Source organism: Stegodyphus dumicola, chromosome 5 (assembly GCF_044657685.1).
Source record: "Stegodyphus dumicola isolate Sdum_Otavi_A_Nest chromosome 5, ASM4465768v1".
NCBI classification, from domain to species: Eukaryota; Metazoa; Arthropoda; class Arachnida; order Araneae; family Eresidae; genus Stegodyphus; species Stegodyphus dumicola.
Genome location: NC_140772.1, coordinates 180,877,756 through 180,900,907, shown reverse-complemented (window position 1 = coordinate 180,900,907; position 23,152 = coordinate 180,877,756). Strand labels below are relative to the sequence as shown.

General features: G+C 31.0%; 1 protein-coding gene and 1 long non-coding RNA gene across 5 annotated transcripts in view; one reads left to right on the top strand and one right to left on the bottom strand.

The window, feature by feature from the left end:
* The window catches only part of LOC118182844 (gamma-aminobutyric acid type B receptor subunit 2-like), a 591,214-nt gene that overhangs the window by 43,001 nt on the left and 525,061 nt on the right, over positions 1–23,152 (top strand). The window lies entirely within an intron of this gene.
* The window catches only part of LOC118182846 (uncharacterized), a 262,642-nt gene continuing 239,891 nt past the window's right edge, over positions 402–23,152 (bottom strand). For 2 of the 3 annotated variants that reach the window (XR_015041359.1, XR_015041358.1), the window contains one exon: positions 7,722–12,350. This is a non-coding gene — a long non-coding RNA (uncharacterized LOC118182846). Of the gene's footprint in view, positions 1,839–7,721; positions 12,351–23,152 lie in introns of those variants that run through there. The other variant, XR_015041360.1, reaches the window with a different exon arrangement.

The window sequence follows — 23,152 nt, the reverse complement described above, 5'->3', positions numbered from 1 at the left end:
AAACACTTGCCAATTACAAATTGTTGGAAACTGACAAATCGTATCACCCAGGCATTGCCAAGATATAACAGCAAAGAAGGGTAGGAATGCAACCCAGCTACAGCCAAGCCTTAAGCAATAGTCAACAGTCATAAACATAGACAGTCATAGAGAACACAGTTTTGCATTCGGACTAGTAGTTTTGGACTAACTTTCGCAAACCACTGTGCAGTGCAGAGTGAAAGAAAATTTAAATAAAAGATAGCCAAATAGCCAACCCACTGAAAGTTTTAGCAAATTTCTTTTACCACTCTTAATTCACAAAATTTGAATCAAGATATAATTCTTTCAGCAAGCATGTATCTGCATATATCAGTCATACCTCTACCTATATTGTAAATACCTACCTAACTTATTCATGCTACAGAAGCCCATTAACATTGTCTAAGGTAAATCTATCTATCTCTAGCTTTGTACACGTGGACACTGAAATTATTCCGCTTACCCGCATTGCACACTTTTCTTTTTGGTCCCTTAATCATTGACTCTTCCAGCACACTATTTTACACTCCACAGCATCCATCAATGCACTCATCTTGCAAAAAACACGCCATAGTGTTTTCTGGACTTATGAAAAGGACTGAAACACAGCAATTTAGTTACCCTACAGTCAAACTTAGGTTTGGGGAGCTTGCAATCCATGAGTTTTTGTAGCAAGGCTAATTCCGTCAGTGGGGCCTCCTGGCCGATATGTTAACTGCCCTAGTGGATCGGCTGCCCCGCCGTCCGTGTAAAGAAAGAAAGTAAGCACATAAGCATATATATATATATATGTACTATGTGTAAGGTAAAAAATATGAAACTTGCAGTAACATATATTGTCAGTGTGTACTTTTCTGATACGAGCAGTGTATATAGTGTGTTTTATTTGTGGTATCAGTTTTACTATGTTAGTGTGTTTTTCAGTATTATAGTAATATATTGCATAATATGTTGTAATGTGCGGAATTATAGTAAGTGTATAATAGTAAGTCAGTGTGATGTATAACTGCAGGCTTGAAATTCCAATGTTAGTCTTAAATTTTACTGTTTTTGTTTTACCTTTACCAGTTTTGTATCAATGCAGCTTTGTACTTCTAAGTATTTTTTTATTTATTATTTTTTTTGTAACCTATACTATCAGGAATGTCATATGTATTCAAGGTTGTCCTTTGTATTCCCTATCTAGATGTGACTCTGTATTCTTTCTTTCTTTTTCTTTTTTTTTTTTTTTTTTAATTTAGACTTAATAAATGTCTGCAGGGCGGACATCATACTGCAAGGGCTTGTTCCCGGTCAGTAGTCCTCCTTAGCAGTGTAAAAGTAAAAAAAGTGACATATATTACCTAGAAACGTGTGTATTGTTGTTAAATGCTTGTAAGTTGTATAGGGTGGCCCAGAAGTCACTTTACATTTTGAAAATTAAATAACTTTTTCTTAAATGACTGTATTTAATTAATTCTTTTTTATTTTTTGCTTATTCACATGTCCATTCAAATGGAAATGAGCTTCATCTCCCATGATCAACTTGTGAATAAACTCATTGTCATTTCTTGCAGTTCTCTGAAACCTGACAGCATAATTTACTCGTTTCTGAAAGTCTGCTGGTTTTAAAGATTGCACTAATTGAACCTTGAAAACGCGTCACTAGGTTCCTTATTGCAGGCCTACTAGGGGGATGTCGAACATTAAAATGGCGCATATCTTTGCGTTGCAACAATTGACCGTCCATTTTCAAAGTAAAATTCAATTATCTTCACTCGTTGTTCTGTTGTAAACTTATCCATGCCAAAAATTTCCAGGGATTATATTTTTTAATTCTGAAAAGAGAAAAAGAAATATATTAATAGAAAAAAAGTTATTTAATTTTCAAAATGTAAAGTGACTTCTGGGCCACCCATTATATAAAATGTGGGGTGCTTGTCGCACACCATATTGATGCGTAAACCAACTTCACTTTTGGTCTAAGAAATTATTCACGAACAAATAAAATTATATGGGGAATATCCAATTATTTGGTTGTCCCTCCATCTATTACGCATCCTATTTGTATGCCATCAACATCTATAACCATCTCGGCCATGACTAAGGTATATATTATAGTGTGCTTGTAGATATTGTTATGAATTATATATATAATGTGTGTGTTTGATGGTGGGTGGGAGTGTGCGTGTATAAATGAAAGATGAAAATGAATAAATAAAATTATAAATTCTATTGTAACAACACGTTAAATTTTGTTTTTGATTTCCTTCTTCTAAATTAAGAATAGAAATATATTTATAATAAATATTTCTGAATTGCAACATTTCAAAATTAATGTATGTTATGAAATCCTTATCTAATGGTCATTGTTTACATAACATGTAAGTTACACCTGTTCAAGTACTTGCATAACAGCAAAATTTAAGAAACTAAAGTAAATCGGTAAAATTAGGAAATGATTTGGCAGTGTTATACTTGTAATCCATTTCCTTAATCAATCAATGGTAATGAAGTAAAACCACAGTTTATTATTATTAATTTGTCATCCATAATGCAATTCCAAGAATATGTCTTAGGCTTTTCTCCGCTGCTGAAATGTCGTCAGCAGCTTCTCTTCTTCATCGCCGGTTACAAGTAAATATGTTCAACATACAATAATATAGTAATAGTTTAAAAATAGTAATAGTGGAATTAGCTATTGTACTATTGTATTCGTGCTTATGCTTCTGTCTTGTTTTATTGTGCTTTATTCAACGAAATACACTTCAATAAAACTGATCTGGGAAAGATACGCATTCACTGCAAACAATATTCAAGTCACCGTCTGAAATATTTCCATAAAGTACACTGATAATTAATAAGCCCATATTTCAATATATATATTGCAAGTCGGATAAATTCCATTCTCTGTTTTTATAAACAGTTTCAATGACAGAAATTCCCAATCAGCAAATCATTTAAAAACGGAAGGGGAAAGTTTCGCATTAAAATAATTCAGGACCAATTTTTGCTTTATATATTTCCCATTCTTTAGTAAACGTATAACATAAATTTTAAATTATTTCCAAGGATAATAAACGTTTATAAGAATAAAGGTTACGTAGGTATTTACAGAAATCAGCGTCAATTACTATTCTTCGAAGTAATATTTTGCTTTATGTGCTATAGAAATCTAAGCAGAATAGAAACAAAATGATTTACGTATTCCCCAAGCCTAATGGTTTTTATATTCATTTATTGCTGCAATTATATTTTATGATTGCATGAAGCTGACAGGAAAAGCAGGAATGTGCTCAATGAAAGTGAAGGTAAGGCTACTTTGTTCAGGTTGGGGGAAGATTCAAAAGGTAACTCACATTTTACTTACTTACGTTTAAGCACTTGTGCATTCAGTCAAGTAAGTCCAAAATAAGCGAATATGTTATTAAAAATCTATTAACATCTTCTAAGATAGATTATGTTCATTTAAATATTACATATATTGTCATTTTTGTCAAAAAACTTAATTAATGTCTTAATTGAGAATTTAGTTGATTGCAAATTTCAGAAAAATGATGAGTATTCTAAACACACAGTAATAGTTTTTAATCATACTAAAAACAGCAAAAACTCGGCAAATCCACACTCAGCTTGGAACTTTATACGCCCAGCAGAGAAACATTCAAAAAAAGCAAATGGAAATTCGTATCCAACCAGTATTAGCTTATCTTATCCGCAAGGTGCACTGAAGGCAAGCATTAGTTTTCAACATAAGCTGCCTTCTGGTGGTGGTTAGTGAAACCGGATACATTCCTGATCATTCTCTTTCAGAAATGAAAGTATTCCCAATCTTGTTGAGAACTGAAACACTTTTCCCTATTTAATTTAACATCTCTTTTTCACTTCTACTTTCCTGATCTTACTTTTTTTGCTTTCGTTCTGAAATTTTTCCCTCAAGAGATGGTGAAAAGGTATGGATATTTCTTCTCTTCTATGCAAGCTTTCTAAGAGTTCTTCCACCGAGGTTCGCTGGACAAACGAAGATTGAAAATACCCATATAGGTAATTCCTTTTTTTTTCACAATGGTAAAAGGGTGATAAAAAACTGTTTTTTATCATTTGATACAATCTGAAACTTATATTGCTTCAACTTATGATTTAAAGATTATATTGTGGAGCATGAGCGAACATTCATTTGGAGAGCACTCCAAATTTTGAATTTAGATCATTACTGGAACAACAATCGCCGTGCGATAACATCAGTGTAGTTCCTATGCAGAAAAGATGACAAGAATTCAATAAAGTGTGTTTGTTAACTGTGCAATCAAAATATTCCTGATATATGCCTTAAAAACATTGTGTTAGTTAAATATTTAATATATGTCCATAGCTAGAAGGTGAAAGTGGTGACTTTTTATCTGTAGCTTATTCACCAAACAGCAATTAACTTGCATTTAATGCATTAAATTAATTATGTTAATTGCTGCATGATGGAGCGGCAATTAACTTAAACTGAAGCATTCCTAAAACTTACAACGATCAGCTACGTGCATTATTGATGAGCAACCATGCAGAACCTTTCTCATTAGAAACAGCTTTCTCAGAATTTTCTCAAAGTTTTTGGACTTTAAGGGGAATTATTTTCCAGGTATTCCAGGTGACATAGTTTCCATGTCATTTGTATCAGAAGCATCTATAAATCGTTGTATTTTTAGTTTGGGATCTGCTCATCAGATCATAAAAGTAAAAGGTCATTAATATTGAAAATAGTAATCGAGATACACCCCCCCCCACACACACAGGCGTATGAATTCAAATCATCAACTTTACTTTTATACGTATGATAATGCGAAAGTGAATCCTTTAAATTCTCAATTTTGTTATTTTTCAAGTATTAAACGTAAGTGAGGCTAAATGTGAATATGCTGAAACAAAATTAAACTATGTTTAAAAAATAGTAATAAATGCTATGCAATAAAACGTTATACGATTACTGGGAATATCCATTAAAATTTTCATCTTTGCATTAAAATCTTCTTTGGTAATTCGAATATAATCTCTTGGGGTAAATCTAAAATTTTATCTAAATTGCAGAGAATTTTTTCTACCCAAAATAAGTTTAAGCAAACAATATTCAATGAAAAGTGTACAATTTTTGGAATTCTGGAGTTAAATGAATACAAATTTATTATTTATTTAGTTCTTTCCAATAAGGAACTAGAATAAAATTCATACAATAAATCACGTGGAGAGAAAATGTAAGAAAATGTTAATATACAATGAATTCGAAAAATTTCCGAATTTGAAGATAATTAATTTTTTTTAAGAATTAAATTTAAGATTTTACGCACGTATTGAATATCTAAAATAAATGCTTCGAAATTTAGAAATTCATTACTTAATTTGTTCAACATGAATACTGAAAATTAAATTCCTGGCATAAGATCGTAATTTCATATTTCCATAGAAACGAAATTGCCTGTTCAAAATGTGAATAATTATTATCAGTACTCTATTAAAGGCTTACAAAATATTTTAGTTGCGTTAATTAATGAATAAATTAAATACCATATCTGCCTACGTATAAGACACCCCCCCTTTTTATACACATTTTTGAAGGCTAAAACTTTATTAAAGATCATTATAAAGAATTTAAAGTATTTTAAATATAAAGTAATACAAATACAAAGTAATACTTTCTGCAAGTACCCAATCTTTCTGGGAAAGAACACCTTTTAAACTACTTCGTGAAAACCTAGACACTCATCTCCAGAGTCTGAATGAGGAGTCACTTGAAACCTCTTATAAATTATCATCTGAGTCCTCATACAACAAATTGTCCTCTGTACCATTTCTAATGCCATACTTCTCAAAAGATTTAACTACTGTCTCTGTTTTTACATGAAGCTTTGACCCATTCAAAATCGCATAATTCCGAATAGAATAAATTTGCAGAAATGAATGCAATCAAAAACTGAGTAATCGATGTATAAGACGCACTCCGTTTTTCAGACCTACTTTCAAAGAAAAAAATTGCATCTTGTACGCCGGCAAATACGGTAATTTCTCCGTTGTTATGAAAATATTTTCACATGCTTTATTATCAAAAATAAAAAGAGCCCGCAAATTTAATAAACGCCAAATCAATAAATGAATATATTAGCATAATTACGTTATTGTTACTATTATTATTTTTGTTATTGCAAATAATTTATGTTTTTGATAAAGTAACTAAATCCAAATTTATGGAAGGTTAAACAGAAGCATTTGATAAAAAATTAAAACCCATATCACTTCTATTTTCATGAAAGAGTTTGCAATTTAATACACATCGACTGGAAGAAAATGTGTATCGAGTTATGTTATCATCAAGCTGATTTAAATATCTATTAAATATCTATTAACCATATAACTATAATCAAATATCTATTAACCATAAATCAAATCACTGATATCTGAGGTGGATGAATAACATTTGGCTCAGACAGCTGAAAGCACATTTCTTTAAACATTATAATTGATCGTTTAATCTATATTTTACTGACTCTTTGAAACAACTATTTAATTAAATAATTTTTATCACCAGTATCCCAGAAAATGTTTAAGTATTCATATATTTAAAATCTAACATTTTCATTCAGAATTTTGCAAAGAAACGGCAATAATGTCATGCTCAAATCAATATTAAATTTTCTATCATTGTTTACTACGTAGAAATCTATTCTATTTTAACTTTGGTAATAACTCATTTATCCTCACTTTAATAATTCGTGCCTCTATGTGGCTATTCTAAACGTATTCTATTTACCATCATTCCTTTGCATCACCTGTATATTTCAACTTATATCCAGGAGAGTTTCATTAAATACTCATGCATATTACTTGCCCCAGGGAGAGGACTTCATCTTTAATTTAAATCAGCTTAACATCTGCGTAATCAGTAAACTCGACTGCAGTGAGTGGTGCCTGATTGTTTGCTGACGTTGCGAAGCTGGAAAATGAATGGATTACTAGCTCTATATTTATTCATTTAATAAAAATGGCTGCTACCAGCCACCCTTTTGATGATGAGCAATCGGAATAGCATTTCCGTTTCTGCACGTCCGTGATAAATGCTCTAGATGGCAAGGCTAATAAGGTACTATATATCTTCTTTCTGATGAAAAATGGCCTCGTAGTATTTCGGTACCTAGTAGAAGAGTTTCGAATCATAAATAGAGCCGCTAGACGTCCTAAATTATGCTGTATAATTTGAATTTAGTATACAGACGTACATACGACAGGAAATTATCTGGATTTTGTAAATAGTAGTGGATGCTTCTTACAATCAGTAATTGTTATTTCCTTTCTTGTCCATGTTCGAATAATTTTAAAAAATCTCAATAGAAATGTATTCAATGTTCCAAATGTTCTGGAAGCAGCTATTTATTTTTACACTTCACTGAATGAATGATGATGTCAATGTTTGATGATCTCTATTAAAATATATTTTAGGAAAAATGGACAGAACATTTTATTAAATTACATACTTGTAAGTAAATCGTGTTGAGGAACGTGGAAGAATAGAAGAGTATGAAGAGAAGCCTACTTTTTGCCAGAGATTATTTTAACGCGGGAACGTAAATATTATTAAACGTAATATTATTATAATATAATAATTAACGTAAATATTATTAATATTAAAGATAATAATTGTCTGAAACTAAATAACTCTAGTAAACATTTACTAGCAAAATATTGCTATTTTTTCCAAAAAAAATTTTAAAATATTTAGCTGCTGAAAGGAAACACGTTGCTGAAACTGCGAGAATAATAATGACATGAAATAAACTAAGGATTTTGTTTATTCATTTAAAAATATTTCATAAAAATTTGGAGTATTAATAATTGATCTACGTATCTAAGAGGAATAAAGTAAATAATATTACATGTAATTTTCATAATAAATTATTCAAAGACTATGAAAAAATTTCAAAAACTATCGACTTTTTCATCACTAAATGTATGATAATCCCTGAAATTAATACTACAGAATTATGTGAGTAATTCAATCAGTCGATAAAGAATGAGAAATCGTAAAGATCATCAGAGCTACAAATAAACATTTGGTAATATTTTTAAGCACAAAGAAAACGACTGCAGCAAATATGCGTCCGGCAGTACGTTTTAAATTGTAAGGTATTGTAGCGTATTTTGCAGCATTTAACAAAATAACAGATGATCTTCCTAGTAAAACATACATTTTATTTTCAGTTTACTGAGATAGATAATTTGAATACAACTCTATTCTTTACAACTTCACACTCTAGCTTACTATTACAATTTCTTTCTCTATAAAGTTTTCATACATCTACTACTGATAAAATTTTTAGAATAATACATTTTTAAACATTTTCTGACGTTGTTTAGCAACGGTTACAAAATTTGACGATATCAAATGTGATGTTGCCACTCCAATATTAAAGATAATAAATATAATCATTTATTAAATAATGAAATATTACAGTATAGTGTTGTATTTCATTAGTATCAATTTTATACTGTCTTATGAAATGTTTATGGAATGAAAAGGTTTAAGTATTTTCCTTTGAAACGCTATTTTGCGCATGCATTTTCTTTATAAATTTCCTTTCGTAGGTTAGCACTGGAAAACATGGGATGATTCTGATGATTAAAACGGGGCTGGTGTAATTCAATCTTTGGATTTCGAAACACTGTATATTTAAAAGCATTAAACTTTCATTAATAACAGATAAAGGAAAGAACAAATCGGAAATCGGAGACTCTCCAAGATGTCCTCATGCACTGCTAAGCTTGAACGATCTCAAGAAATGCCTCCATGCTGCTATAATAAACGTTGCAGAGATGATGCAACAGAAGGTTCTGACGGAACTCGATTGCATTTAATTTGTCTATTGTGTGACCAGCGCACGCACATGGACTATTCATAAAGTATGCCGCCCTAGCGGGAAAGAGATTAGTGATTCTGACTGCTGTATCGAAGGACCAAGGTTCGATACCTGGGGAAGGTATGGATGTAATTTATCTATCCCTTCATAGGAGGCAATGGTGGCCCAACTAATAGGTGCCTCCATAATAAAAAGACCACCACTTCCGACCCTAGTAGAGGCCAACGCCTCTAAATGAATACAGTCCGCAATAGAAGGGGGAAAAACTATTCGTAAAGTATAAGGAAAAAATCAGAGAATTTTTGATTTTCTTCATGAATTAATTAGTGCAATAAAAATGCAGTATTGTTGATATTCGATAAATCACACATCTGCATTACCGTTGCTGGAAATTCCTTCAGAAATCTAAAATTGGGTAGATAAAAATTGAATTCTGGCAAAATATTTGTATCCAAGATATAGGCGTAGATTTAATGCAATATATTTGAAACTATTTATTCATTCATTTATGCATTTGCTTTATATTAAATATAATTTTTAGTTTTTGTATAAACATTCTTTGTTGCTGTCAAACATAACGATTAGCTGTATTTTTTATTAAAATTTGAAAAATTTAGTAAACTATTATGTTTCTTACTGAAGCGATGAGATATGCATTTTGAAAATCCCTTTCTATTTTTGTTTTTCTCTATTTTCAATATTTTCATTTCTCAACATAGATTAGGAAACGTAGGTGACGATAAATATTCAATCTTCCGCTTTCTTTTTATAAGAATTTTATGTCTGCCGTTCGCTTTAAGTGTTATGGATTTCTACTGTCCAAGTAATCTTCGTTTTTGATCTTTTGAATTATTTTTATTTATTTTTAGCCTCAGAAACTAAAATAGTGCAAAGCAGAAGAAAAGATTTTCCTTTCAGCTTCTGTCTCTCTCTCTCTTGAGGTTTTTTATTCTTTTCGTTCCCCTTTAGTTCAAATAAGGCTTGGAATATTTTATTCCCTCACATTTATGCTTTTATTTTTGTGGTTGCATTTTTAGAGAATGTATAAGTCCCGTCTCAGTTTGAAATTCTTTTCGAAAGATTGTTTGATTTTTACCACAGTCGGGTGAAACTTGGCAGCTTTTTAATGAATTTTATCTCACCTTTTTCTGACACGTAACGCAATTTTCTTTCTCAGCTCCTAATCAATTTTTAGAAAACTTCTGTTCTTGAAATTAAATATTTTCAGTATTAGGTTCTATCACCCATGAGGTATTAGATATAGATATGTTCAATATAGTGATGTTGCCCTTAAGGAAAAAAATGAGATCTAAAATCACTACTTATACTGTGCATCTTTGTAAGTTTAAATGGTAAGTTATTATGAATTTTAGGTTAAAAAATGTGTTTTACTCTTTACAGAAGTTTTAAGTCTCCCCACAATAATTTTTAATAAAATTTATAACGGGAATCGTTTCTTAAAGGTAGATTAGATTTTTAACGCATGGATATGCTACACTATACCTATAAGCATGCGTGAAATAATAGAAAAGCATATACAAATTCCGCATTTTAATGACAAGTATATAGCAGGTTATTTATTGTTCCTGTTGACTGATGCAAACTTGCCTGACCTATGAATCAGCCCAAGCCCACAAAATTGCTCGCGGCAAGGAGCGCAGTCGTTGTTAACAGCTTTGAGAACCTTACGCGTGGCAGTGCGACTTTGCTTAGTTCCGCCGTGATTTTGAAGCAGAATCCTCGAGGATGGGTTCAAGGGTCTCCCACCTCTCTTTCCCTTCCATCGACATCTCGAGAGAGACTTTCACCTTTCCGCATATTTAGATTGCCCCCATGCCATACGAACACTAAACATTTACAAACATCCCCGCCTTCTCCGGGATTTGAACCCGGGCACTTCGGTACGGCAATCAGCGACGCTAAACCCTATACCGGTTGGGCGGCTCTGGGAAAAGAAACCGAAAGGTACAGACACAGACACTGGCGTTCTTAAAATAGAAATTTGTATGTTTTTATTTCATTTTACAGTAAGCATTTAGGTTTATTAATTAGTAACAGCATATACTATATTTATTTCAGAATAGAAGTAAATTATTTGAATGATAATATATAATTTTAATTTCTTTGATAATTGTTTACATTAAAAGTATTAATAAAACATTCCATCTGAGATGTTAGTCTACATTCTGAAGATATCGAATTGTACGTTTATACCCCTTTCTTGTTCTATAATTTTGGTGAATTTTCTCGTGTAAGCTCTAGCTCGAATCATAAATTTTACAATTGATGTGCCCTAATAAAATCTTTCATAGATCATTTAAATCCTGTCCTTCAATTTTTCTAAATCAGCTAAATTAAGAGTAATCATTAAAGAAATTATGTTCGGCGTTAAAAAGGGACATAAGCAACCTACCTACAGTTAAACTGTAGATAGACATTTCAGAGCTGTTCTTTATAACCGTTTACATATTAGGCACTAATACTTCGCATATAAAAATTTTTACTTTGTATCGTTTGGGAGGAATAAAGTGTGTATTAATCTATTAAAATTCAGAAATTTTATTGTTCAAATTTATTGGTTTATTGATTGGAATTTATTGATTTATTGATTGGAATTCATTGGTTAAGATTGGAATTATTCTATGTAGTTCATTATTATTTATCAACTATCAATGTTTTTCTTTTATAATTAAAGCTTATGATATAACATAAACAAAATATGTATAGTAAAACTAGAATAAATATTTAAAAGTGATTGGGAAAAACCAGTCTTTCTTAGCTGATTGATCTTACCTTTATTTTAATTATATTCAAGAATGGTAAGCAAAACGCCCTCAAGAAACGCCATTTTATTGTTAATGTTTGTGTTTTTAGATTGCAAGTACTATACGCAGGATTTGTTTGTAATGTTTTTTATAACATCAAAATAATTAATAAGTCTCTTTAAATATAATTCATAAAGATAAGATTATTTCTGTTTTATGTCTATTGAAATTTATAATTTAGGACACAAAACTGCGTTTAATCAAGCAGAATCATATCTTCATGTGCTTAACCTAAGAAACTGAAATCAACTAATATGTAGTACTTTTGTCAAAGGAATATTAAAATTATCAGAAATGCTACGGAAGAGGAATTCTTGGAATTCTGTTCACTTCATTCGGCGTGTAATATATAAGCATTATATTAGAGATTCCTGTGCAAAGCAGAGCAAACATTTGTCCATCTCTAGACGGAAGAAGAAGATTGTGCAAGAAAACGGGGGAGCGAACATTTGGCGGACTCTAAGTTAATCTCCAAGCCCAATGGTCACGTGGGTCAATTGGGCTTGAAGATTAACTTAGACGCCGCTAAATACATCACACGGCATCTTCAGAGTGGAGCAGCTTCTCAGAAGACTTCATCTGTTTTGCTAAGAGAAAGTTGGAAATTGCTTCGTCTATAAGTCTGATGTCACTTCTGCGGAGGAGAAAGAAAAAAAAAAGGTTATTTTTCGTTTATGTTGTGTATTGATAATACGGTTTTATTCATGTGCAATTGTTGTTGTTCAAAAGTTAGAACTGCGGCAGGTCATTTAACATTTTAAAATTATTTTATTATTAAAATTAGTAAATTGTATTTTATATAAGCCTTTACATTCTTTTTGGTGAATTTAATGAAAATTCTGTAAGGATTCGTTATAAAATATAAATCTGAATATTAAGTTATTTATTTTAAGAAGCACTACGTAGTGTAGCTGATTGATATTGCTTTTAATAGTTAATGAGAGACGGAAAACTAATATAGTGGTAATATGTTTCTATTTGTATAATAAATAAGAAGATAAGTATACATAATTATTTCTTCTCAGTTACTTGCTTAATACATAAGAATAATAAGATAATTAAATAAATTTATATAGTACTAATATGTTTTTAAAAATTTTATGTAGAGTTAATTATAAAACTTAAATAAACATTGCACAGTTTTATATAATGTAATAAAAATTAGATACTAACTATGTTACAAATTTGCAGTAGTGGCACAATTGCAATTGTTACAATAAAGTTATAAATTTAATGAAAAACAATGAAATCATTTTCTTTAGTTTTTTTTCACTGATTGTTCTAATAATTTGGCGTCCTTAAAACTCATAGTAAAAACTTCTAGGAGAGTTCAAGAGTCCTAAATTTTTCTTTATTTTCTGATTAAATTTGTTTAAAATAACTTGATATTTCGATTCTTCGACACCCTGCCGTGCCCATTTATATATTATCTCCAGCTTATAATTTCGCTTGTAACAGATTTAATATACATATGAGGTGTAATTTAAAAACAAGAAACAGTAATTCATTACCACACAATTAACAACATCAGGCGTCAGCAGCCATTTTTTGGCTCTAGAGTAAAATCAGTCAGAATGTGTGCAATAAACAGATGTTCGGATCAGTGGTATTTTCATTTTCGAACAATCTTTTTTGGTGAATAATAAGATATACTTTAACTGTTATACAATACGCTTTATAAATACAAAATATATTAAATAAAATACGCTTATTTATTAATATTACAATATTTACGAATTAAATAAATATTTACAATGTGCTTTAAAATTTAACCCTTTGAAAGACAAAGCGCCTGAGACAGCCTTTTATTCAAACGACCAAAACCGCCCGAAACGGCCGAGATTGCGATGTTGTTTTCTTCCTTGACCTAAGGTATGTAGTAGCAGATGCAGTTTCCCCAAACGCACTATATCATTTATTACAGACAGTTTGATCTGAAAGGCTAATGGAAGCTTCTTTTTTAGGAAGTAGAAAGGATGTCATTTGAATTAGAGAAGGCTTCGGTTTTTCTAAGGGTTAAACATGAAATTAAAATTGAATTTTTTATTATTGTTATAAAAACAAGCATATCCATGCCTTCTCTGATGCTGAACTTGCGACATCAGTTTAGCCAAGTTTGGCTCAAAATTAGATAGTTGTATTAATTCTTTAAAAGCCATATCGCCCCAGACGGCCTTTCATTCAAACGACCACAATCACCCCAAATGGCCGAAATTTTCTTCCCTTGCCTAAGGTACGCAGTAGCAGGTGCAGTTTCCTAAGAGCATTTTATCAGTTTATTGCAGGCAACTTGCCTTAAAAGGATTTATTTGTAATTTCTTTATTTGTTAGAAGTAGAAAGGATGTCATTTTTAATCTTCACTCTTCTTTGTGCATTGATAGATGGGGGAAGGGGAGGAAATTACTGCGACTCTCGAAAGCCATTTCAGGCGGTTCGGTCATTTAACATATTAGTTAGCAAAGTCTTTGGTTTCTAAAGAGTTAAGACAATAACAAACATCTGACTTCTCCTGTCCTTTCTTAAAAAAAGAAGAAAAAAACATACTATTATTTGCTTGCATTTATAAGTTAAAACGAATGCAGGCAAAATTGCAAAGCTAATTTTTTGGAATTATGGATTACGGAACGGCGTTGCCAAATTTATCGATTTACCCTTGAAATTATGTTACAGTTTTAAAATATAAATTCGTTACTGCAACTTTATAATGAAAACAAATTGTCATTGTTGTTATTTATTTTCGGTCTATTTTTTATGTATTCTTCAAGTGCTCGTTTCATATTTATGTTTTATAATTTATTTTTGTATATTGTACTTTATTTTCAGAACTCAAATAGGTCATTTGAAATTTTGAAATGGGTCACTCGGGGCTTACGGGCCATAGGTTGCTGAGCCCTGAACTGCATGCAATTAAGGCACTCTGTATACCACAAAATAATTAAACAATATCCATTCAAACATACAAAAATGGGCGTAGTCATAATCCAGAGTAAATATTAGCTATCTGTTGCAAATTAAGATAATCACATTTCATATTAAAACATTTTCCTTATTTATTATGATCTTTGTCAATATGCTCATATTTACCAAAAGTACGTTAATCATTTACAACATTTTCTAATTATAAGCAAGCTATTATTAACAATGACAGGAAATTACCAGAAATTGAACTGAAGAACGAATTTAAGTTGCTCCAAGAATATATTTTAGTACATTCGTATAGGAGGTATATTATTAACGCTCATACGAAAATCTGGCTTTTCAATAAATTTATTTTATTTCAATTTTGCCTATCTTAATAATAATTATTTTCTTTTTTTACATGAGAATTTTTTCTTTTAGCATATTATTAGAAAAAATATTTGATGACAACCATTGGAAAAGAAAATTAGTTTTTCTGTTCTTATCCAAAGTGATTGTCTAAATCCAATTTTCGGAAACGGTATTTTCTTATTGATAATGTACTTGTATTTTAAGCACTTGTAAAAAAAAGAACTGCTCTGATATCTATGAGTAACTGAGGAAATACATTTTATCAATAATATATTTCATTAATTTTAATTAAAAGTTGTTAGACTGTATTTAACAACGTAGCTCGAATTGGTGATTTCTTGCTCTAACATTATAAAAGCCGGATTCATTCAATATTCTTTTATCACAAACAAATCCTCTTATACATTTCACATTTACACACTTATCCTTTTCTCTGCTATTATGGTAACTATCTAAAGAAGCTAGCTGAGTTTCTTAAAACGAAACAACTGACATTATCGGATTGGTGATCGGAAATTGGTTGACTTTTAAAGGGGAACAAACCAACCCCCGATCAGTTAACAATAATGAATAAATGCGAAGGTGTTTTGTTTTTTTTACTCAAGTAAGAATAATGATGCCAATCTAGTATTAGGTAAGTTAAGCCAAATATTTATTTCTCGGATTTTTTTTTTTTTAATACTGGTTAAAAAGTTTTTGTCTGTCACTTTTCTAGATATGCAAAGCATTAAGATAAGATTTTACTTTTGCTTCTATTTTGTTTTATCTGAAGCCGAGAATATGAGCTAAAAAACAGCTCTTAAAGTGTCTAAACAGTGGCTTGGGAAGAAAGCCTTACAAAGAAAACTAGGAAACTATCTCTTAAATTCGAGATAAGAAGAAAAAAAGAAGGGGAATGTCGATAGTAACGACATAGGGGTTGTCTAAGAACAAATTCAATTTCATTTCACGTTGTAATCGTCAAAAATAAAGACCCCTTTTAGCCTCTGATTTTCTAGTACGTCACTAAAGTTTTAGAAGACCTCGTCCACAAATCTTTATTTTATACGTTTCAGTTTCAGAAGCATTTTTGAAAGAAACATGAATGAAAATATGGATTAATTATAATATCAGTACAGTTCAGGAATTGTTTTTTAAATAATATAATGAAATATTAATTACCGTTACGATTTAAATAACTATTCATTAATTTTATCCCAACTTTGATTTTAAATTCTGAATTTATAATATTTTTCCGATAAATCAAATTTTTGGATATGACATTAGTGGAAATTCTGATTTAAATAAAAATATAGAACAAAATCAAAATAATATCAGGAAATAATAATAATAGATTGCATTTTAATCATTGAAACAATTTCATTGATAATTTACAGCGTACGTTTTAAGCTTCTAAAAGAATACACCTCTTAGTCTAACTTGGGTTTTGGTGATAATATGTTCGCATTCAAGAGATAATCATGATTAGAAAATTCTTCATCTAAATGTGTTATTAGACTAAAATAAATAACTATAAGATTGGTAGAAGTTATTACATTTCTAAGCAGTCTAAGCAGTAAACTTTTATGGAAAATTTATGTTTTAAGTTTAATGTATGTTAACAGTTTAGCATTTGCTTGTCGTTTTACTGGTTTAAAACTAGCACAATATGAATCATGATCCAACGTATAGCATTATGTGACACATATAAAACACGTATTAAAATACATTTACTATAAATAAAGGTAAAAATAAAAATACAATATTCAGATTTTTCGTTTTAATAGTTTTCTTAATAAAATGAAATTTCCAGTAATAGGCAGCTGATTTTAGACACATTAGAGTTGTCCATAAAAGGGATATATTTGTAAAATGCGGTTTGGTGCTTTATTTCCTTAAATATATTTTCGAGGTATGTGCTCTGAGTTAAGTTTTGTAAGTAATGTGAATAGTTTTTCTTGTCAAATGTTTACAACACTGCCGATGTAGTGGGTTCTTAAAAAAATCTACATATTTATATGTTTCTCGTAGGTTAGTAAAATATTCACTATATTTTAATTTAGTAACAACAGTCTCCATACTTACACACAAAATAAGATATGCTGTATGAAGCTTTTCACCAAACGAATTCAGTGACAACGGGTATTGGTTCATCTAAGATGACAACATAGATTCTTAAAACTAAAGCCTTATGTTTGCTATCAAAATCCGTTCTAAATAAACAACTTGAAACAAAGCTGATGACAGTCACGGAAAAATAACTTACGTGAATATAATTTATTTCAAATTATAAAAAAATGTTTTGTCATCTGATTTTTAGTCATTTAAACTCACATATCAAGAACACATTTTATTATTTTAAAGAGAATCCCTTCAGCCATTTTAAAATTAATACAATTTATTTCGTGACTGCTTTAAATAAGTCATAAAATTTAAGGAGAAATATAACTCAAAAATTTGGAATAATGACATTTAATCTTTTTATCACATAAAAAGAGAAATTCTTACTACTTAGCTACATAACTTGTTATTAGTGAATAATAAACGAAGGAAAGATCTTTGTCTGGCATACATTGTTGAAGCATATACGAATCTAAATGAAGGAGAAGTTGTAATTATAAAACTTAACAGGGGCAAAAGCAGTACAAGTCAAATAACATAAGAAATGGCAACAGAGTTTAAGGAAGGCAGTAAATAATGAAACGTTGGATATTAAAGCCATAAGGAAGGGCTTTAGAAATGGAAAATGTTACTCCTGACATTAAAATTCGATCAGACTGTGAATTAAATGCGTTCAGCAAAGGAGGCTTAAAGGTAGTCATTTTATGTTTATTAGTAGTTCTGTAAGTACACACCTTTAGTAATCTGCAGATATAAAGCACTGTAAGTTGTTAATTTTTCATCATGTCTAATAAAATGAAATTAGCAAGAGAATTTAGCTCTAATCTCTCACTCTAAAAATATAGCAATATTTATCCCATTAGGGAAAAAGGAAAGAAGATATAGTGTGGCAGTTTGTAAACTATAGTGATAATAAGAATTTTTATGGTAGCAAACTCACGGCCTCTTTTTTTTTTAACATTATTTCACACGAAATATATATATATTGTGATTGGTGATAAGTACTTTAAAGAAGGGCTCTCACAAACCTCGTCAGAGTTTTATTGTCAATGGTCAAAATTTAAAAAAATGCACTTAAATGCTTTGATTTCGAACGACAGGAAACAGGTACACATACGCTAAGCAAAGTGTGGCAGAATACAAATGAGAATTTGTTTACTCCAAACTCTCAAACTATGAACCATGTGTAGGCATACGTTACCGTACAGAAGAAACTACTTCCATTTCTGTATGTTTTGGCCTAACACGATAATAAAGTTAACAATACTGACTCAAATGTTCCGTCAAATTAAACTGCAGTATAAGTTACCCTTTATCCAGTGCGAACGCAGTTCGTGTGTATAATAAATACCTTTTGCTGAACTATGAGATATTTAATTTTTACAAAAGAATACCTTTGGCTTTCGGGAGAGTGCAACAAGTTTTAACAAATTTTATCCGACGATGTGTTGTTGTTATTGCTGTGTGATGTGACCTATCTCACTAATTTGACAATAACATCAGAACAAGCCCACGAAATTTATCGTGACAAGCAATGCAAGATAGCACCTGTCGTTGGCAAGAGGCTTGAGCACCATACAGATGACAGTAGGACTTCGATCAGTTCCACCCCCAGTTTTAACGATGAGCACACCGGCGGAAGGGGTTCGAGGGTCTCCGACCGCTATTCCCTACTCCCAACCTCTCGATAGGACTTTTCGGCTCTCCGCGTGTTTAGAAAGCCCCCTGCCGCACGGACATTATGCATTTACAAACATCCAAGCGTTCTTCGGGATTCGAACACGGGCCCTTGGTTACCGCAGTAGGTACTCTAACCACTATACCATCTGGGCAGCACAACTGGGTGTTTAATGTTACAAAATGATATTAATTTTATCAGGAATATAACTATCCTGTCGCTTTTAAATAAAAAATTAAAGAACTATGAACTTCAGAGAATCCTAGTAATTACTTCAAAGTAATGCGACATACGTCTAAGGTGTTTTACTTTGCATTCTAAAATAACTGCTTGGAGTGATCTGCAGAAATTTTCCAATTTTTAATCTAATGGGTAGCAGTCCTGTCTTTTGTTCCATATAATAGTCGCAAAAGTCGTTTTAAAAGTGTCTCATCACGTATCAAAATACACTACTTTTCTCAGGCATTTATAGATCTATAACTTTTAGAAAGAAAACTTTATATAAATACATAGTCTCACGAGTAAGATTTCTGTAACTGATTAGAAATTCCGTACTTATTTTATTATTGTTAGTAATGACAGCATAGTTGATGTTATAGCGCTTGGTGTTGAGGGAAGTTTCAAATAACTCTTAGAAAGGTTACGAGTAATAAAAAGTATCCAATGTACAGAAATGGAAAAGAAATATTATTAACATTGCTACCTTATCTAGAAAAAAGAAAGAAAAGTACTATGTACCGTTACAAAACCATTACAAGGCGATAAATGTTAGTAACTTAAAAACCTGTACTCTGCTGTTAAAACTGGGAGACCAAAACTGCCGAAGCAAATGCTGCCAAGAAAGCTGAAGAGAGGAAATTACTTCATAAGACTTTAATAAGAGGACTTCAATCTGGTGTATCCGGGGAGGAATTTTAATGCGGCTGGGGAACCGTTCCTTCGAGAATTTTCAAATAACCTCGAAGTGATCTTGGGAGATTGCTAACACTTAAATTCTTGTCATGCAGGAGTACGAGCATGGAAGGAAAGAAAATAATAAAAAAGAGTTTTGTGCAAAACCATATGAGCAGAAAACAAAAATATAATCTAGGACAAGAACGGGAATTTAACCGTTCGATCATTTATTGATCACAGACAAATGGAATTTGTATTTCTTAAATCATCATAGGGTAGATAATTTGTTTCAAATTCAAAAATAAAGTATTTCAAAAATTGTACATTTATTTGTATGCATGTTTTGGTCTTATATCCCTTTCATAACTGAAAGTACTTGAAGATCTTAATAGCAATCGAATGCACGTAATTAGGAACGAGTAACGGAAATTTTTTAATTAATGCACGAATGAGATTGGTATTTTGAAAATGTGCCTAATTTATGATAGCTATTTTAAGCAAGTAAACTGATTTTTTTATAAAATATCTATAATTCAGTTTCGCCTTTTTGTACCACTTTATTTTTAATTCACGTTCAAAGTTCTCTTCAACTTTTAAAATCATAATGTCTTACGATGAGAATGATAATAAAAAATCTATGCCAAAATATGTAATCTGCCATAAATGTAAATAGCATTAGCTTAGATTTAAAGATATTGTAAGTTTTTAATATTTTATGTGCGATAGAACTCCAACTCTCAAAGAAACTGGATAACTATCCATGATAATTATTACTCTTTGAAGGCAAAATAAAGTTGAATTTATTTATGCGGTTTTAATTTTTCCGTCTATTTAAATAATATAAAAATAATGATATACACTATAGACTTTGCAAAAAATTAATAAAGTAATATAGATGAATATGTATGAGATTTAAATTGGCTTAAAATGATAAGAAGTGCTATAGCCGAGGGATGGACAGCCGTGTGCTGTTGAGATCAAATTATATATAATAAATTTATAACGATTTACCGTTCATATTCCTGAAATTCAAAGCATCTAAGATCATGCGGATAACTAATGCAGACGGATACATGTTGTTGTTGTTGTGACTTATCTCATCTGCCTGACAACACAGAACAAGCCTACGAAATTCATTGTGGCAAGGAGAGCAGCACTGCACCTGTCACTGGGAAGAGCCTTGAGCACCATATAGGTGACAAGTACGATTTCACTACTTTCCACCCCCAATTCGGAAGGACGGGTCCGAGAATCTCCCACTCCTCTTTCCCTACCCGCAGCATCTCGAGAGGACTTGCGGCTCGCCGCACATTTAGAGTGCCCCTATGCTGCAGAGTCACTATAAATTTACATATATTCATACATCCTCTGGGATTCGAACTCGGGCCTTTCGGTATCGCAATAGGCTCCCTAACCACTATACCGCCTGTTCGACTAAGAAGAATACATTAAAACGTTGCAAAACAGTATTAAATCTAGCAAACTGTACAACTCCCTTCTATTGCTTTGATATTATATGACGCTATTTCTGAAAAACATTGGTCGAAAGCTGAGAATAAATTGAAATTTATCCGCAGTTAATCTGCTTTAGGATCGCCCAACTAACCATACGTGATATCGCTGATGAACAAAAATTAAAATGCAGTAACTTTCTACTCATATTAGACCCAATGTTCTTTATGTACGAAGTTATAACAAACTCTGTTCTATTAAAAATAAACTAAGCAATCCTGTCTCAGAAATATGTTAGAAATGTTAGAAAATAATTCTTAAGCTCCCTCCTCATGCAAGAATTATTTTCTAACATTGCGCTGTTTATTTGCACTCTTGTGGTATGCATGTTATTTTGCTCTATATATGCCTGTTTTATTATTCTCTATAAAACGTTATTCCCTCTCTTGTATTAGAGCTAATACGTGTTTTCGGCCTTAAGATAAAAACTTAGTCCGTTTAACTCTTTTTTTTTTATTATTTAATACCAGAATCTGTAGTATTCCTAGTATAGTCTAGATATTCCGTTGTCCATAAAATATACCCTTTGCAATGCATGTTTTTGGTTACTTGAAATACAATGAAATCTTTTGGTTTGGTTTGTATATATGTTGAACGTAAATAATAAATTTTATATAATGTATTAAATAAATAACTTTTAAAACATTTTTACTTACTTTTTTATCAAATTTCTCTCCTTATTCAACATTTCTTTTCATCGCAAAGCAGAACCAAATATAAAAAATCATGATGAACATTTTAATTAATCTAAAATGAATTTTAATATACATTTTATACTTAGAGAATTATTAAGTTCATGATGGAGACCTCTGTCGTATAGCGGACGTCTTTGTAAATATTATTGCTAAAAGAAATGATCATGTGATATTTGGCGATCCTGCTTTTGCAATCGTTTGATATCTTTTTCCCGACAAGCCTTGCAATAAAATGTTATGTTGAAATTGTTAGAATTCTGAATATAACATATATATATATATATATATATATATATATATTGTTTACTAGGTTTAGTTTGTTCTTTATTCTTTTTCTCAGATTACGTTGTAAAGGAATGCCAGGAAGTTGGGAGAAATACAAATACCTAATAACCGGATTAATTATACTTGGTTTATAATTCAGTCTAATATATGTTTATGTATGAGATGTGTTAGGAATTACAATTAGAAAAACTTGGGTAACATGGTTTTCATGCGAGAATCTCTTTTTTTTTTCCTTTAATGTAATATGATATTATTTTTTCAATCATGTTATTCGTTCTGTTTCTTTCTTTACTGATAACTGGAGGATCTATGCACATTTCAAAATTTATTTTAGAAGACAAGGAAGCAAACACGGGAAAGAATACAATTTATTTCGGTTCTGTAAAATAAGAAAATGAATTTTAATTAGTGTTTGAATCGCTAGACTTTTATTTTTTCCTCTTTTATGACAGTAGGTAACGCTTAATTGCTGTTGGCAATCAAAAATGATCGCATAATTAATTTTATTGTTTCTCTAAAAGTAAATTCCTGTGCTAATTTGAGAATGAGGCTTCGGTGAGATTTATGTAAGCAGAGCTCTGGAATTAACAAACAGCTTGGAATTTTAATTAAGAAAATTCTTAGTGGGGTTGTTTGAAAGACTAACATTTAAGAATCTCCTCCCACGTGCTTAATTAACGGAATCGTAATACTAAATTATTTTTTTACGTGAAAGAAGGTAATGTCATCAGGAGTTAAAGTTTCGATGTCTGTAATTTAGTAAATCACGAAGGCTACCATTATAAGGAGCATATCATTAACTCGTAGGAAAATAAATGAAGAATTTAGTGTTGTATTTAGGTTCTACCTAAATGAATCACTTAACAGTTTAAGCGCCATACCAATCGCTATATGTCTTACTACACTGGTGTGCAAAAATTAAGGACGAAGTCGAAAAATTAGCATATCAGCTGAACGAAGAGGCAAAGCGGACAGAAAGACCAATCAGGAGATTAAGTAAG